Source organism: Ooceraea biroi, chromosome 9 (genome assembly GCF_003672135.1).
Source record: "Ooceraea biroi isolate clonal line C1 chromosome 9, Obir_v5.4, whole genome shotgun sequence".
Lineage (NCBI taxonomy): Eukaryota > Metazoa > Arthropoda > Insecta > Hymenoptera > Formicidae > Ooceraea > Ooceraea biroi.
In genome coordinates this window covers 12,365,917-12,384,835 of record NC_039514.1, presented here as the reverse complement: position 1 = coordinate 12,384,835, position 18,919 = coordinate 12,365,917, and the positions used below count along the sequence as shown (strand labels likewise).

General features: G+C 41.5%; 1 protein-coding gene and 1 long non-coding RNA gene across 2 annotated transcripts in view; one reads left to right on the top strand and one right to left on the bottom strand.

Annotated features, from left to right (window-relative positions):
- Nucleotides 1-3,246, bottom strand: part of LOC105279517 (zinc finger homeobox protein 3) — a 137,722-nt gene extending 134,476 nt beyond the window's left edge. Inside the window, exon 1 of the mRNA XM_026972446.1 lies at nucleotides 2,201-3,246. The gene's annotated coding sequence lies outside the window, so the exon portion shown is untranslated. The remainder of the gene's footprint in view (nucleotides 1-2,200) is intronic.
- A 453-nt stretch (nucleotides 3,247-3,699) lies between these two features.
- Nucleotides 3,700-5,054, top strand: LOC105279518. The gene is made up of 2 exons (XR_893952.3): nucleotides 3,700-4,767; nucleotides 4,900-5,054. It is a non-coding gene; the product is annotated as an uncharacterized LOC105279518 (long non-coding RNA).
- Nucleotides 5,055-18,919: the final 13,865 nt, after the last annotated feature.

Sequence of the window (18,919 nt, the reverse complement as noted above, 5' to 3'; positions counted from 1 at the left end):
CTTTATATCTTTCGCACGAATAGATATCTCTTTCTCTCTCCATCTCTCTTTCTTTGCATTCTGCGTGGGCGCGCGCGCGATCTTGAGATCCCGGGACGGTAACACGCACTTTGTTTTCTTGATAATTAATTGTCAATGACTTGTACGCAGCAACTTTGAACGCCACAAAAGGGTACATAATCGACATTAAATCTATAAAAATTGAAAACTGGGCTAACGTTTCTCGCGCAATGCCTCTTTGAGATTTCTCCTCGTGCAGTTTCCCGAGTGTTCTCGACGGTGACGACAAGAGCAATTTTAAGAAAGCAGTGGTACCAGACACGGCGAACAGTCCGAGTACGTTTCGACCGATCGTTGCTCCGTGACCCGCATTGCCTGCGTTTTCCTAACCGAAAATGAATTCACGCGTGGCGAAAAATAAAAAGGAAACACGATGGGTAAACAAAGTGCGTGTTGTCTAAGTAGCGGGTGGTGCGGATTGCGGCTGCGAACCCCTAATACCGGTCCCCGATACCGGTTCCCCTTATCTACGCGAGCATCGAAATCTGGCGTGTCGCACGCGTTTCCACCGCGCGTTTCGGGCTCACGACACCTCGCTGCACAAAATGCTGATCTTGTCGTAGTGTTGCACGTTTTGCGGTGCACGGCGCAAGAATTGGACGTTTCCCGCGCTTTCGGCTAGTATCAACTATGAAGTGCCACGTATTGCCACTGAAAGATTTTTCTGGTACCTATTCTCATTTCTTCTTTTTTCCAAAGTCATTTATTAACCCTTTCGGTACGACACACGTCCGCCACGTAGTATTGCTTGATGGCCGAGACAAGCGAATCGCTTTTCGTAGCTGTAGACTTTAGTCTTTTGTCTTTAGTCGAGGTTAACCTTGAATTTATAAAAGAACTTTCATTTATCTTCTATAAAAGTGTACACCGTTTTTTTTGCCTTTGCCGAAAGGTTTTACATGCCACAAGTTCTAGAAACATTTTTAGGATAATCAAATCATTTCGCGGGAAGCGAAAGAGAAACAAGATGGGTAAACGTGATAAGAGTGGTTGTCCAAGTAGGTGGTGTCAGATTGTCATGACCGGTAATAAATTACAGCAATAAATTACTTTTTCCAAGAGTCTTTCCAAAGTCTTTTGAAAGTTTCTACGTTACTCGAAACAATCCAATTCGAAATGTGACCATTCTCAATGGTAAAATCTTGTAAGATATCTTCGCTAAAACTTAACAGATCATTTTAAACAATAGCTTTTGTGTGTGTGTGTGTGTGTGTGTCTGCATGTGTATACAGAAAGTTAAAGAAAATTCAAGAAATGTGTAATGGCTAAATCAATTTCAGCGCGCGTGAACCACAGATAATTTCGTTCTCCAATATGGTATCAAAGTATCGAAGTCGCAACATGGAAGAAGAGAAAGTGATCACTTCACGTGAGAATAATTCACAGACGGAACGATGACGGACGGCGAGCGGACCATGCAAATTTTAAACGCATCCACGAAAACCAGGACAAATCTCGCATTAGAAACCACCCAGTTTCTCGGGAAACTAAAGTAGAAGTTTACGAGAAGAAAGTGCAATTTTTCTATGACGATTGACATTTGAATTCACTATGAAAATTCATGATGAAAATCAATTATCAGTCCCTCATTGATATTACTGAGCTATCCCTTAAACTCTGGAAGTTCTATTATGTCATTTCCCTTTTCTTCCGTTGTTTCTCTAAAAAGCACGATTGATATAACCGCGCCAATTGTACACAGGCACTGACAACTGTAAAATCGGGTTAAATGTTTACTGCGTTGCTTGGTTTGTTAAAATCTTCTAATCGCGTCTGCTTTTGTATCTCTTGTACTCTTTATGTATCTCGCCTTCGTAGCATCGATACCTAACAGTCGATTACGATTTCGGTTGCTATTTTATTATGGAAGAACATGAAAGGGCAGATGAATAATGTTGCAGTTTCAAAAGACATATCACCACTCAGAGAGCTCTTTATCACGCGGTTCACTAAATTCCAGGACTATCGGAAAGAAGTAAAACATCCCGGCACATGTTGTCGCGATATCGCGGACATTAATCACTGTCTAATCGGTGGATCATGGGGAAACAACGTCCAGGATGGGGAGCACGGAAGCACAATCATCACTGCGCTTCATCATCGACGAATCACGAACACAATCAACGAGAAACTGACGTACCTGGGTTCATATCCCGAGAGCTCTCGATTTCCCTTTCAGCCGGCAGTCGCACTTGCACCCTCCCGGATCTTTCACCGTACCCTAACACGACTCTTTCCTGCGGATTTTCTCGCAGTTATCTGCTGCGCGGCATAAACGGTGTCCGACACTTTGCACATTCAGTCGAATTGCCACATGCTGGAGGGTGTATATCCTCGTGCGAGGAGTCGCGGGATCGCGGACGGAAGAAGCGCGATAGGAACGTTGACAGGAACGATTTTCGAAGCACAGCACACTGTCTCTTCGGGGTCGTCCGCGAGCCGACCAGCGATCTTTACCATCCGCACACCATTCATGGACCGTCGTGGCACTTCGCGGCACCGACTGACGCGCGACACGGTATCGCACCTTACCCGACACACCCCCGGCACCCGATCGCACGCGGGATTCACACGTCAGTCACGACGATTCTCCCTGCATGGAATGATTTTCGCGAGGCTCACTTCGATATCGGTATCTCTGACTGGTTCGACATCCGGCAGAACGCGTCCTGGATATCGGCGACTCCTTGGTCCCCAGATTGCCTTCCACGATCCGGTATCTTCGTTCTTCACATCGTAAACGAAAGTACACCACTCAACTGCTAGCCACTGTTTTTCCGTTCGCCTCTTTGAGATCTCTTCTTTTCCGAATGTCACAAGTTGAAAACCTGACAAGTGTCTTCGAGTGGCGCACCGTTGGATCTCTTTCGCTGATAACAAAGAGACGTTCCTTTCGCCTCTTTTCTCGCTCTCTTCTTCCACGACAGCACGACTGAACGAACGAACAAACGAACGAAAAAAAGAATAACAACCGTAAGTTCGCGCGAAAAAGCAGCCCCTCGGTAAGCGCGAACGAGCGCATGAAGCCCGTGACGAGGGGGTGGCGAGTGTGCGTCGCTCGTGGTGTGATAACGGCGGCGAGGGCTCTCGCCGGGGCTCCGCGGGCTCTCTCCTCTCTCTACACGCACGGAATAATATTTTAATGAAGGAAAGGCCGGACAGAGCGAAGTGCCCACGTCGGGTCGCGCTGCCGAACTGCTCGCTTCCCCGCCCCTCGCAACCGGCGGCTTCCACCCCTCTCTTCGCGAGACGGTTTAGTACGGCTCGGCGGTTCAGATCGCCCCCCCCACCATCAGGCATCAACCATCTCCACTGTCATGTTCCGCCGTTTTACCCTCCCTGCCGCGGGGATCGCGATGAGGTCAACGCGGCGGAGGCCGCTGCGAGGGTGAAACGGCGTCACCCAATCACGATCGTTGGGCGGAGCTTAGTCGGCTGTCTTTGGATGCTGCGCGTGGCTTGGTGGGGGAACTCGCGACTGTGCGTCTCCCGCCGCCCAGGCTTACGTTATCACAATGATTGCCACAACCGCGACGGTTGCCACCACCACGACCGTTGCCACCTCTCCGCCGCCGCCGCCACCGCCACCGCCGCCGCCACAGCCGCGGCCGTCGTTGTTGCCGCTGCCGCTGCTGCCACCACTATCGCGATCACCACCACCATCCCACCAACACTGCGGTACCACTACAAGTATCGTGCGCTCAGCGGCTGGAGAACCTCGACGAGGACGAGGACGAACCGCCGCGAGAGCGCAGAAGCTGGAGGACAAGGATAACGCCGGCTGGAAGCGGAGAAAACCATACAAGCGAGGAGAGGGAAGAAGACGCGAGTTAGCGGCGCGTCGCGCTGTTCTCTCCTGCCGGTCTGCAACTTCCCGGATATCTTTCCGGTAAACTTTCCTCTCTTCGCCGACGACGGAAAGTAGCTCCCCAGTCTTCCTGTCTCGCTCGCACTGTCTCCATTTACGCGTCCGGACGTATCGTCTGCCGTTGAATCGGCACGATCGAAGATCCGATCACTAATCGACGTGAAGGACATCTCGACGCGGGAATAATTCGTCTCTTCAACTTTTTCTTTCGATTTATTTCATCCTGTTATTTTTTTCTACGAAACAGGTCAGAACAATCGTGAAAAGTGTGCGTTTCCTAATTCAAGATCTGTGCGTGCTTGCTATAGATGGGTGGGTCTTCCCTCAACATCTATGTGATGATTGGATCGTCAAATATTAAAGACACAAACGGACGAATCGAGAAGTATCTGTAGGGGGTCTTTGAAATGGAAAGTCTTCGAAATGAAAAGATTCTAAAGCAAAGAATTCTATTCTAACTAATAGAAGAACTCTACGGTTTTCTCCGCCATATGAAATAATTCCGCCGTTAGATGATTGTCAGATCAATGTTGAGACTGATGACTGATTTCGTTTTAAATATCCTGCATTGAGCAAACGCGCGTAAATGCGACAAATTTTATAAGACAATATCGTCATTACATCTGTACGATTAAAATCACCATAATAATTTCGCATTTCTTGGGAAACTACTGTTCCGAAAAAGTGTTGTCACAATTTTAAGTCTTATAAATCTTGTGTTTCAATAACAACAAGAAAAGGTGAAGATGAATATACCAACTTTCTGTGAAGAAGATGTAAAATTTTAAGTATACTCTTCACCCACGTGGTCTCAATCTTCATTTGCACACACAGAGCAGGTAAAACAAAAATAAAAATTCACCTTTTGGCAGTAAGTTGAGTTTTTGTAAAAATTTTTCTCGTTTTTTTCTGTTTTTTCTTTTTCATATAATTACTTGTCAATCATTGATGACAATCTTTGTTACTTTTAGAAGGTGACTGTTGAAGTTTATTACACTTGAAAAGGACCGCAATTGACGGTCGAAACGTTGTGGTAATCTAGCACCATTGTATTGCCAGTTTGGTCAAATATATTGGATTTTTATTTTTACAAAAATAAAAAGGTTTCTTATATAAAGTAATCCTCAATAAATCCTCAATTAATTAATTAAGGCTATTATAAAATTAATTGGTTTAGCCATTATTGAGATCTCATAATCGAAAACTCTTTGAACTCACCAATCCGCACGATATATGCATACATGCATATATGCATTTAATATATAAATGGTGGTCTTACCATCCAGAGTAAAATCACCATCGGTTTATTATTTATACTTAAATATTTTTATCCTGTATTTATAAAATTTAGTAATCTCTAAAATATCAGTAATTATTCGAAACAGCATTGTTAAATATAGTCAGTGACAAGTAGATTACAAGCTTTTTTTGTCTGTTGCGTAAGAACTAATATGGTACGCAATATACAGGGTGTTTCACGTAAGGGTAAAAACCTTTCGCCCACAGGTAGATCACGTCAAATTGAATTAAAACGTCCTGTACCATTTTGCGATTTGCGCAATAGTTAACCAGTTATTGATTATTAAAAATTGCTGTATTAGTCCGGCCCACCGCCGAATGCAAGCGTGTGGCGAGATGCGACTGCCTAGCGATCGAGATTGCTAGGCCAGAGAGAATCTAGAGAGAGTGAAGCGGATCGTGTTCTCTTCTCTGATTGGTGCCATTAGGTGGGCAACTTTGTACGTTTCGCACTTTCAATGAGACTGACGTGGACTGACGCTACATATTCTGGCATATTTGCACTTTTGAACGCGTAGTTGAATGGTGGAAGACGTAAGAGTGTCAAAATATAACACTGTAATAATATTAACAAAGTTATAATATTAACTGTAATAATATTAACTGTAATAATATTAACTGTAATAATATTATAACAAAGTTATAATATTAACTGTAATAATATTAACAAAGTCAAAATATAACACTGTAATATATTTAACAAAGTATTATTTTGTATGTGTGTGATGATGTGTGTGTATTAAATCTTCCCCAAAAGTTGCCCTAATGGCGACTTCCGGCCAATCCGCCCCACTCTCTTTAGATTCTCTCTGTGCTAGGCGCGCCGCTCCTGCCTAACTATTGTCACGTGTGAACAACTCCCCGCGCGCCTAGCAACCTCGATCTTTTTTACTAGGCTTTTGAACTCATTTCTAAAATTTTCATAATGTTCCTTAATCCTGTCCTGAATGTAAGCTGGTTTTACTTTAGGCATACAAACTGCAAAACAAAAATATTAAGCAACTATGTTAGCGCATCAGTTTGAGGTTAGCACAAGCTGATAACAAAACTGTAATTTTCTAACTTTTCCTCGTTTTTAAGATCAAATCGACCAGCTTACAGTTCATTACTGTGTGTACTTTAATAGTGGAGAAGGAATTATTATTCTGTGCAACTAATAAAAAGATTAGTGTGCAGGAAAATCACCGCCGGTGGAAAAAGAACACGTGCAAAAGTCTGATGTTATCTCAAAGTCTTATTAACACAAAGCTTTACCTTGTTTAATCACGTAGTGATTTCGCCGGTAATACAGACGATTCCAGGATCCCTTTAAGTTAAATATTTTTTGTAAGAAAACGAGTACCTTTGATCGATTCGCTAAATGCGATAAATGCACTCTGGATAATTTGAGTTAGCTTCGTGACGGAGTTTCTGTTTCTGCAGTCGAAGTAAAAGTGGTTGTTGTGGCGCTGTACCTAGCCCAAAAGAAAATGGTACCACAGAACGAAGAAATGGCGAACTAAAAAACAAAGGAATCACATGGAAAGCACGATGAATGGATAGATGGAAGGAGAGGGGGAAGAATCTCCTCCTCCAAAAAGAATCTTTCTTTTAATATCCTTCTAGTATGCTAGAGAAAGACCTATAATGGCATAAAAATATTCCTCACCATTTTTAACATTGCCAATATTTAAAAATTTTTTTGTTTTAATTTACTCATTATTACTTGCACAATATGATTGTTGTAAGATATAAAAATTATAAATATCTCATAATTAAAGAGTAGGTTTTATATAAAAAATAAACTAGAATATTTTTGTTATAGAATCCTTTGTGATGTGTTCGATATTCGTACAGAATTTAGCAGACTTCTCGCGAAGATTCTCATCACTACGTGATTAAACAAGGTAAAGCTTTGTGTTAATAAGACTTTGAGATAATATCAGACTTTTGCACGTGTTTTTTTTTCCACTCAACACGTGTTGTTAATTACTCTCTCCTGATCGTGCAACAGTTCGACAGTTTTAAACAACGATGTGTCTCTCAACACGTGATCGTCAAAAAAACGTGAGCATAATTAAAACACACTTTGAATCTTGAACAAAGAGTCAAAATTCCGGAGATCGCTGTTTGTCTCGTTACAATAAAACCGTTTTCTAGTTACAATAAAACCGGTCGCGGATTGTGCGGATTCGCGCCCCTCACGCAGGTCTTTTGCTCATTTCTGAATGTTTCACATATTCTCCAGGTGCTTGATTGCACCAAGCTTGTGTCCCGAACATAATGCCATAAAACAATTAGAAAAATAATAAATAAATAATTTAAAACATTTTAATTGAAAAAATAAGAATTTGATTTAATTAAAACAAAAATTTAAATTAAAAAGATAATAAATTCGTCGTTTTAATTCGTATAAAATCAGAAAAACTTACGTACTAAACTGGCAAAAATGTGATCTCTGCTTTAAACAATTTATTTATAACAAAGGGCTATCGAAAGAGAAATCGTAAACGTAGTTCACGTAATCGGACCTGCGTTGTGTCGCTAAACAATGTCTATAAAAAAGGAGATTGAAAAAAAGAAACAAAGGAGCCAGAGATGCAGCAGAGTGTGTCAGGAGGTAGGCTCATCCTGCACAGTTTTATGGTCGATTGTCCGAGTATTCGCCCAGGCTCTACAAATTCCTCAAAATACAAACGCTGAAAATAGCTTATTGTGAAAACTGAGAGATATATTACAAAACTAAATAAAGACCAGTAGTTAAGATTTTTTCAGATTTCTAATTCACGGTGAGAAGGTAGCAGCTGAGAAACCCAGCTCCAAAATGAATTCGATTTGTTATCTAGCAAGGTCTATTTCTTCGTAGTAACTATTGAAATTCTGTACAATTCTGTATTTCCGATAACTTCCATCCTTCTTTTCCTTTTTGTTCTAATTTTTAAATCTTTCATGGAATCAACAATATGTCACTGTCGACACCGATCCATACACTTACTCAAATCTTTCATGGAACTGAACCAATAATATGTTAACTGTTAACTCCGATCCATAGACTTACCGCACGGACATTTCTATGGTTTTACGGTTGAGTCTGCAGTTTTGTTTTAAGTTTCGTTTGTTTCAAGTCTATCTTTTACAACATAAAAGAAATAAAAAAAGAAGTGATGTTTCTCTATTATCGAGGAAACATGCTTATATATTTAAAATTATTAATACATTTTCAAATGAATATTTCAACTGATCTATCCTCAATATGTGAATGCTACAATTGGGCGTAAGATATGACCGTAGTAGGGTAATTCTTGGATAGATGACCATATTATAGCAGAGACGACTTATAGCTTCATTTTTACTGTTGGCTGCGCAGCTATGTTGCTGTGTCTATAGTTTTTACTTATGCCGCTATGTTTTATAAAATGCTATGCTAAATCCTTTTTCTCGGATAGTCAGGAGAGTTGACAGCTACGAAATAGTTGGTTACTTGTATATTGTTTTTGCTGTTGTTATTGTTGTTGTAACATTTTACAATAAAATTTTTCTCTTCTTTTCAAATACTAGACAAATACATACCTAAAACGAATAGTATCCATGAAAGGTGAAAATGAAAGAAAAAGAAGTCATAACTACTTTTGCCAAAACTTTTTTGTAAAACTATAAAAAATCAAACTTAATTTTGAAGTTTTTTTTTCTATTGTTAATCTTAAGGCTGACCCTCTGTATTCTATGCTAAGGTCTATTCTACTTTTCCAAGGTAGTCCACATGGAATGACTAGGTCCTTTCTAAACGTTCCTAAACAAGATTTTATGAAGATTGTATATTTTTTTTATTACTAGTCTATCTTTTAAAGATTTTAAAAATAGGAAAACAGAATATGTCATAAAAAAGGAGCACTAAGACCATATATCCCGAAGTTTTACGGTAAAAAACATTTTGTATTTCGGTTGAAATTTTCTTGTGTAAAAATTTTTGTGTCGAATGTTTAACATACTCTTATGTTAAGGTAACATATTGTTGTTGTGTTATTTTAACTTTTCTACATTGAGTTAATATTCAATTAATTAATTAATATTAATTAATATTAACCTTTTAATAAAAATTATTTTTATTAAATCTTATTTTTATTATTAATTATTAAGACTCATTGTAATATGTTCACATAATTATTTCCATAATTTTAATGAAAATATTAAATTGTTTACAAATGTCCATTATACTTTCTTATATTCTTATCAAACAATTATTATTTTGCAACTGTAAATAATTTGTATGTTATAATATCATTCACTTAACACATGCTGCATATCGGTCACCGGTAACCGTCACGGCGGTGAATGTGTTACGGCAACAAGTTTCTTGTTGGCAACATCGAATATTTTCAGTAATGAAGCGCATATTGAAAAAGAAAAGCAGAATTAGCACAATACCGCTATGTAACGCTCGCTTAGCAAGCCGAAACCTGACCTCACCCTCGCCGAGTCCCCCAAGGGACAGGTACGGTGGGAAATTATCTGGTTTACGCGCGTGCATATGGTTCACTCCCGGCGAATCGTTGCGTGTGCATCGAGTGCGCGTCCTGACCAGGAGGGTTGTCTGATTCCCTTAAGGACTCCAAGGACACACTCTCGGCTCTGTTCGCTTGGTGATTCCTCACTGTGCACGCGACGCTCGCCACAGTTGCCGGCGGATAGAGGTGAGTACCTCGAGATATCCGGGGGGAGACTTCTAGCCAAGAGGGTAACGTCGCCAACCGACGGGGAAAGATGTGGGAAAGGTAACTAAGGGGCGCAAGAAGAGGAGAGAGAAGACGCGCGTGGCTGGACTCTCTTGTCTACATCGTAACTTTCGACTCGACTCGAAACCGGATCTACCAGACAGCCGGGCGCCGCGAACTGCACCCTTCTTCGATATCGACGAAGAGGAGCTGCCGCCGACCTTCCTGCCGATCGTGTCGACTCCTTTTCACTGTTCTATATTAACTTCTTTCTATCGACCATTGTTGACTGAGCATATACGCGAAACATTTAGCGATTCGAGATTCATTTGCGCGTATTTAAAAATCGTTTTCTCTCTTCGAACATTAAAATGATAAAAAACGATTTTTATATGCGACTTTTTATAAACATACAGAAGACTAAGATATAGGATAGGGCGGGGTTAGTTGAGCCACTTTTTATTTGATGTCTCATAAATATTTACCTATTCATAATACTATTATAAGGATCTTATCAAAAGAGAGATTCGACATCTGGGTTCTAAATTATAAATGCAAAAATTTTAAATATATGTCCACAGAAACAGTACGTTCTTATACGCTTTTCTTTATTTAAGACAGCATTTGCAACTGTTTGAAGCTGTTCCTGTGTTACAGAACCTCTTTCGTTTATATGTATGTATCCTAAAATAAACAACAAACTTAACATTTCGTACGATATATTAGTAAACTACTAGTATGGGATAAGTTGGGCTATGCGTCCCAACTAATCCCACTTATGTGCTGTTCGAGATATGTCTTTGTAACTTAAGAATTATTTAAAAATATTCAATTTGTATAATAGCATCGAAGAACATCATAATAACAAATAAGAAATAAAATATTAAAATCTTACTTTAAATTTGCTGTTGCTCTTACTTTCCACTCAAGTCAAATATAATTTCGAATAATAATTTTACTTTATATGTATGAAAATGAGTAACGTTCGTGCGCTCGCCTCGATCGATTAGCCGCAACTGAACGAAGCGTGAGGAGATGCGCCACATTAGAGACCCTAGAAGTAAGAGACTGGACACCTGTGGTCTAAGTTTTGATTGGTTGGATACGGAATGGCGGAACCAATCAGTGATGACGGAATAGGCGAGAAAATTGAAGAAAAGAAACTTGGAAAACAGATAAAACTACACTGTAAAGAAATGTTTATGATATAATTATGTAATATATAATATATATATAATCATAAATATGATATAAAACAAAATATTGTGGAATAATCGCTATAAGTATGTATGAAACATTCATAAAATATGAGAAAAACAGAAACATGAACACGTTTATATATGTATCTTCATTTTATTTAACTAGTATTTACTTCTTAAGCATGCTTACCTTTACGATAATAATATTAATAATTGCGGATATGTCTGCACTGCTCAACTAATACATACACGTCACCAGTGCAGCTGACAAGAATGGACTAAATCCGCGATTTTGTATCCAACTAGACGAGGTGTCCAGTCTCTTACTTCTAGGGTCTCTACGCCACATTTCTATAGGTTCTTTCCTGTACGCACTTCGGATGCTGAGTCAATTCAATGTTGCCCAACTTACCCCTACGCTCAACTAATCCTGCTCTATCGTACAAAGAAGTATATCATTGAAGGTAAAAATAAAAAACAGAGAAGGTAGAAATATTCCATAGCACGTTTTCAAAAAAATGGAGAACCCTTTTTTTGGAAAATCTTTTTCAGGAAAACTTTTTCTTTTGAAGAAAATGAAATTCTCATTTCCTTATTGTCCTATAACTAAATATTGGGCCGTAACGAATTTGAAATGTAGAATCTTTGGATAGAAATTAAATTAAAAACAAAAGCACTTAAAGTAGAAAAGGAACTTGAAGAATTGTTTTGTAACAGGTGCTTAAGATAACAGTACTGAAAGAGTGAAAAGTCATTATACTTCATTTATCTCTATATCTACCTTTATACAAAAGCAGGAGGAATATAATAGGAATGTAATACAAAATAGCATTTTGGAAAAGTATAAAATAACATTTTACTAGAACATTAAAAAATTTTACTTTTGTATAACAAATCAGATCCAATTATAATCATGGTTCTTAATCGGAAAATCTATGATTTTAATCAGAAGTATAACCTTTTGAAAACGTGGACCAATTTTGACTTGCTTGATGAAATTAGATCCAAAAACATTTATTCACATAAAAACGTTTCAAATGCGCTTTGTATTAGATGCACAAATTAATTTGGTGCTTTTTAAAAGAAACTGAGCCTTTATTATAAAAAAATAATAAACATGTCAACCCTCAAAATATTCGCTATTATTTTGTAATACTTGTTCCATCTTGCTTCTAATCTTGCTCCATCCATCAAGCAGCTAACGGAATATTCTCTCGAAAAATAGAAAGTAAATAAAGGCACTTCAAACAAAACAAAACAATTTGCACATCTATTATGTAAAATTTTTTAATGTTTCAAGCATTTTATAGTATAATAGGTTTAGAATACAAACTTTGTCGAGCAACGTAACAGCTTTCCGTAACAGTTGAAAAGTGTTTCGATTGATTGTATAATCACTGAATCAAGACTAATCTGTGTTTTTATAATATACGATTCACAGAGAAAAGATTCCTGTGATTTTCCGACAGGCTATTAATATGTTACATTACAGCATTTACATTCGTGAAATGTCAGATTTTATACATTGTACAAATTGTTTTGACGCATTTTTGCGTCATGCATCCGACATGTGCCGTGGATCAAATTTTCTAGTTACTCGTAAAGTATGTTAATAGCTGATCAGAGGGGAAAGAACGATGAGAAACTCGGTCATCATTAATGACCCTCCTACAACACAAATATCACATCAATGAAGAAGAAGAAATGAAAACGGTCTAATGCATAGTCCAATTCGTGGGGAGATGCAAAAATGTCGGGGCTAAGTCGAGGACCGTCTAATTGGGTGGCGCGGCAGAGGTAGAAGAACAGAGGAAGCCGACGACTCGGTCGGCGGGATACGCGAATGTTGTTTAAGGTCTAGACACAATGTTGGACCCCCGAATTAGTGGTCGCCCCGCGCCGGTGCCTCTACAATAATTAACGAAATTAGTCGCAATTAGAGAGTGGCCCGGCGTGGACCGACGTGGCTCCGGTGCGGCGTGTCCCTCCGCCCGCGAGGACCTCGAAGTCACATCGGTGGAACGAGAAGGATAAGAGCGAGGGAGGGAAAGAGAGAAAGAGAGAGAGAGAGGCATCCTCGTGTGCTGCGCTTACGCCAAGCCTTAATGACTAACCGTCTCGTTCGAAAAAGTATCTAAGCACGAAACTATGGGAACTGGGTTATTGGCCCCGCCGCGATTACCATCCGGTCGGCGAAGGATAAAAAGGAGGCATGCCTCTTCCTGGTAAACGCCTGGGTTGTATATAATTCGAGCGGCCGATCGTGGAGAATGACCCAGTTAATACTCGACGAGATGCTGATTTCCATTCACGGGGTTAGCCCGATGAAAAGAATGATGAGCTTGGCTGGTGAGTTTTATTAAGTGTCCATTGACTTATGGCGTTCTTTTGGTATGATCTTTAATGCGACACGGAAAGAAAAAGACGATTCGCAGTCGTTGATTATAGGTCGATTTACAGTATACGGCACGGACAATGGCACGTATCAGCACCGACGCGACAAAACTTTGAAACATGCATTTCAGAAGATGGACCAAGAAAAACTAATTGAAAATGTTAAGTATTGTGAGTCTTTTTATGTAATGAGCTATCCTGAGAAATACCTTAAACAAACGCAAGAATTGATTTGAAGTTTAAATAATAATATAAACACTGAAAAATATACTAAATAAGAACACTGAAAAAAAGACTAAAATTTTTCTTTCTGTCGGTGAAATTGCTTCACGAAACGACGTATTTTGTTTTTGTAATATAGATTTAATCAATTTTAATAAGTTATAAAATTTGTATTGCAGCATTCGAAAATACTGATAAAATTTGCCATCAACGTGTGTGATGCTCGCCTTTTATGTTCTGAAAGTTAAAATTTTGAGAATCCTGATTACTGTGTTAATCTTAATCAATTAATTATATCAGTTAATTATAATTAAATAATTAATTAATTAAATAAATAATTAATTAACATCACATTTTTATTATTTTTATTCATAGTCGCTATTTAAATGTTAATTTAGACCAATGTAATTAAGCAAAGCATCAAATAATTATAAGTCATGTATTAACGTAATGAAGAAAATAGAAATACTTGCGCGATTTCCCTATACGTGTCTGTATCTCTTTGCGGTGTTTTATACGATGTATCGATAAGACTCCACGCTGCGACGGCGTCTAATATTATTCTGCGAGTTTAGTAACTCTAACGCGTTTCGCCCGAACACCCTTTCTTGTCAGTACAAAGTGAAGCATCGATCAGACAAACTGCGACTTAGTGCATAAACGCGTGCGTCGACCGTAAGATAATAATAGTTTATAAGCACATATGTATAGTTACCGCGGGTGGTAATCCTGCTCGCGGATCGAAGATATAAACTATAATAGTGTATAGCCGCACATTCTCGAGCGAGAGTCTGTTCAATGCGCTCGGATGTTGTCGCGTTGTCTCCACGAAGAGACGTCAGGCACGAAATACACGCGGCTGAAACCCCCATATACAAATGGCACGGTTCCACAAGTTTCTTATCGCTCTTAATAAACCACTTAAAATATTCTGCCGCTATCGGATTGGCTCTGTATCCCTGCTCCGCATTTTCAGCTCTGCGTTGCGTCTGAATCGGCCACTCTATTGTTATTGCCAAAGCGACTTCCACTTTACATAAATAATTATCTTTATATGTTGTAGAAATGAAATTTCTCTCTTTTAATAATATAATCCTTTTTCTTCTTTTTTTGCAATAGCTAGATGCTGATATTCAACAATATATTGTATCAATTACGGATACATGTACAACGAATAAATACACATATTTACTTGGTCTGCTCTTTTGTATTTTTCATCATGAAGCTATATAATTTTTTCATTCTTCGTTCTTAGGAATGTCGTTCATGAATCTTCTTCGGATCTACCAAGTACCACCTTGCTGAATCGCTAATCCGGACGTTGTACGTTGTACTACGACAGCTACGGCAACGTAGATCCGCATTCAGCGTTACACAGTAGGATCCCGCCGCCTCGGAGTAACATTCAAGGAACACCGCACGCTTCTTGTCGCACACTTCCACCTTCTATACTGCGCTTTTGGTCGCGTCGTTGATTACGTCACGCTGCCAGAAAGCCCGACTACAGAACAGCGGAGCGGAGCGCACATAAAAGCGGTAGATAAACGTAAGGGGGCATTGATCGTACGTCGCTTCTCCATTCACGAAGTTGGCGGTTATGGCTATACTTATGTACTTAGGTATACGTACACCACGTGCGCACACGGACGTGCCTGTCCCGCGCGCGGGCCCTCTCGCGTGTATGAAGCCTCCGCCGCATGGTCACCAGAACGAGAACTTGGATACAGCCATGCATGGTCACGGCACATACGTCGACGGAATCGTTCGGGGGCCGGCGAAGAGAGAAAAAGAGAGAAAAAAAGAGAAAGAGAGGAAGAGAACGAGAGAATAGCCCCGACCTTCCCCAAGCCCGCGACCGTAACTCGCGATAAAACGAAAGGGTCGTGACGTCACGGGTGCCTCGCCCGTCGCTCCGACTAGGCTAGCGTACTCCGCGTCGAAGAGGACCGGCGATCGTTGACGTTCGCCATCGGGAAATGCGAACGAATTCGTGAAAAGCGATAGCACTTGACACAAGCGCTGATTCCAACGCTTTCATAGAAGAAGCTTTTCTTGTCTGAGAAAAAGTTTTTTTTCTGTGATTCTAGCGCGAAGTTTTTTTATATTGGTTGCTGGATATAGCCTTTTTTTATGAAGTACAGTGTACGATTTGCGCGGAAAACAATATCGAAGTAATGAGACACAGTTGAGGTACATGTGATGCTAATGATTCATTGAACCGGTAACGCTGATGACAATGCAAGTTTCAACTAGACTCACCAGTACGACATCAGCGAAATTACATTATTATGAAAACAGAGCGCGAGTGAAATGTTAACTTTGAGACTGGATTTCCTTTTTAGCGCATAATTGTCTGAATAAGCAGATAAAATCGCTTGACGCGTACAACGTAATAAATAATCAGATGAATAAGTGTTGTGCAGCTCTGTAAAAGCCCGTGGCTGTTTTATTATCCGATAAATTCCAGCAGCAGGCAGACTCGAGAGAATCGCATTCGAAGATATTATTAAAATATTACATCAAGAAAACATCAGATTCGTCTGCTCGCCGGACGTTAAACAATCTCCGCAACGTTACGTATTCGTTCATCGCGCAATCCCTTATTACTCCTCTGCGTTTTTAATATTAACGATAAACGTCTCACGAGCGCACCGAGTGTGCCGGCCATTCTTGAAGACGGATCCTCTCGCATCCTCGAGCGACTCCCCCGGCGAGGCCCGTTCCCACCCATGACGCAGCGAGATAGCATCCGAGGTGCGAGGATAATTTATCGCGCGAGAAAAAAAGCCGCTCGCCGTTCAGTAATCGTCGCGAAATACCGCGAGAGCGTATCTTCTTCCCCTCCAGACGCGGACATCGTTAATTTTACCATGCCGTGTGCGATGCCGATGCAAAGTACGCGCGTGCATTAAGCGTAGCGAGCGAAATGAACGGGGGGTGTCCCCCGCGCGGAGGGCGAACGACCTTAATCTGCCGGGCTGAGATGTCCGCGCGATCGTCCCCGGCTTCCAGATTACAGTAAATTCCGGCGAGCCGATTACGTCGCGCGCGTTGCTGGACCCGGGCACGAGGTGAGGTTTCTATCGTGTGGTCCCCGAACCGGTCCCCGACAGTGGAGGTGTCTGGGTGTCACGTACGCCGTGCAGTAAAACGGAATTACTGCGAGTACACCAGGAGAGTGAGCTGAGACGAGAGAGAGAGAGAGAGAGAGGAAGAGTAAGAGGTGGAGTGTCGTTTGCCTTTATGTGCTCGTTAACGGTACCGGATTTGCCTCTAGTTTAGAGTCCTGAGATAGACGTTGAAAAAGGGAAAGAAAAAAAGAAAATAGAATATCCACGGGAGCTTCCAATCCGATTACACCGGGGCGCAGCGGCGGTTAAGTGATTTAAACGTATTTTACTACCCCGCTTTGAGGCGCGCGCGCGCGCAAGCTCGATTCTAATATCAGGCAGACGTTAGCCCGGTTGAGATATCCTTTCGACAATTTCCTCGTGAGACGAGATCGTTTTCAGGATCGGGACAGCTGCGCGGGAAGAATAGTTACGACCAAAAAATGAGAAGATAACAGCACGAGAAACAAAAACTCATTGTATTTGCAACCAATCAGCCTGCTTCGAAATAGACAATGTAGGGTCGCCGTGGATGAAGGTTCAATCCACAAGTTACGTTTGTGCACGTGCTCTGATTCCGCGTTCCTAACATGTCAATTAAAGACGCTTAGTCGCGTAATGCAGCGAACCGGGTTCTACCGTTCGCCGATTGCGGCGTCCAAAAATAAGGGGCGACGAAAGGGCGATAAGGCGGACCTGTGCACCGCCGATTCCGAGGCGCGTTCGTGATACGCCGCGCGGAGCGTCGATAATCGTTCGCGTGCCGAGAAGGCGCGAAGGACGTAACGGAGATACAAGCCCGATACGCCGCGGTACAGGCTGATCAACCGGATAAGGTAATGACTAAATGCTAATATAGGGAACCGCGTACGCATTTGTTCCTCACACACGACACACTGTTCACCACCGACGCTCCCGTCCAATTTCGGCGATTACGAGCGCAATCCGATATCGTTCTGTCTCTCGGAATGATACGTTCCATGTTTCGCGGCAAGAATGACAGTACGTTCACGATGCGGCTAACGTAAGAAATGTCGTTTCCGATACTTTCGTCGAGTCCCGGTACGCTTGAATGGATTTCGAGAACGATACGCTGACCCTTTACCGTCCGCAATTTTCATTAAAGAAATATGAAGTATTTTAGTTCTATTTAAATATTTTTAGCGTGATTTTAAGTAATATAATTTTGGTAGTTATAATTTGAGTGCTGAAGGACCACGAATGTGAACAGCTGTCACAAAGAACTATAAAATAATGAGAGAAAAACATTCTCGCTTTTAATTCCGTCGTGTAATTCCTCGATCGATACGAGCTTCCATCTCGATAAGCTTGCAGCGAGACGCACAGACGATGATTCTGAGCAGCATCTATCCGAAGCTTCAACGCTGCGGACGTATTAACGCGATAACAAGGATGGCGCGGCGTGAAAGGGCTGTACCCGGCGTTGCGACTAACCCTCGCATGAGTTCCAGGGTTAAATCGCGCGTAACCGTGAGTATCGAGCGCGGGATCCTTATGTATGCGGTTTAGGAGGCGAAACCCAAGACGCGGTAACGCGCGGGTACGCGAGCGGTGCTCGCGAGCCCTTTGCGCCTCACGGGCCGAAACGCCGTTCCTTATCGTCCCGGTATCTCGCGCGATGCCGATGCTACATGTCCGTATCGAGTGTCATTAAGTGTGATTATATGGCATCGCCCGTCGCGGCACCGAGGGGGAGGTTTTCGTGCCGTCTCGAGGCGAAGGGCTGCTCGATGGTGGCGGAGGGCGCGCGGCGGCGGTGACGGCGGCGCAGGACGAGTCCCCGCTGCCAGGTCGATACGTAATTTATTGCCATATCCGATATTAAAGTATCGTGGATGAAGGGATTGGCTGGCAGACGGTATGCCTGCGAGTCGCGAAGGAGACACCGCGTGCACGCGTGCTGCGATCTCTCTCCTTCGCCCTCTTTGTTCCTCTGCTCGCCTCTCGTCCATGCGCGCATTGTTCCTCCGCCTTGCGCACTCGGTTCCGTCGCGACAAGCACGTTCGGCAATATATATTACTCCTTCTCTCCCGTGTAAGTTGTAATTTAATATA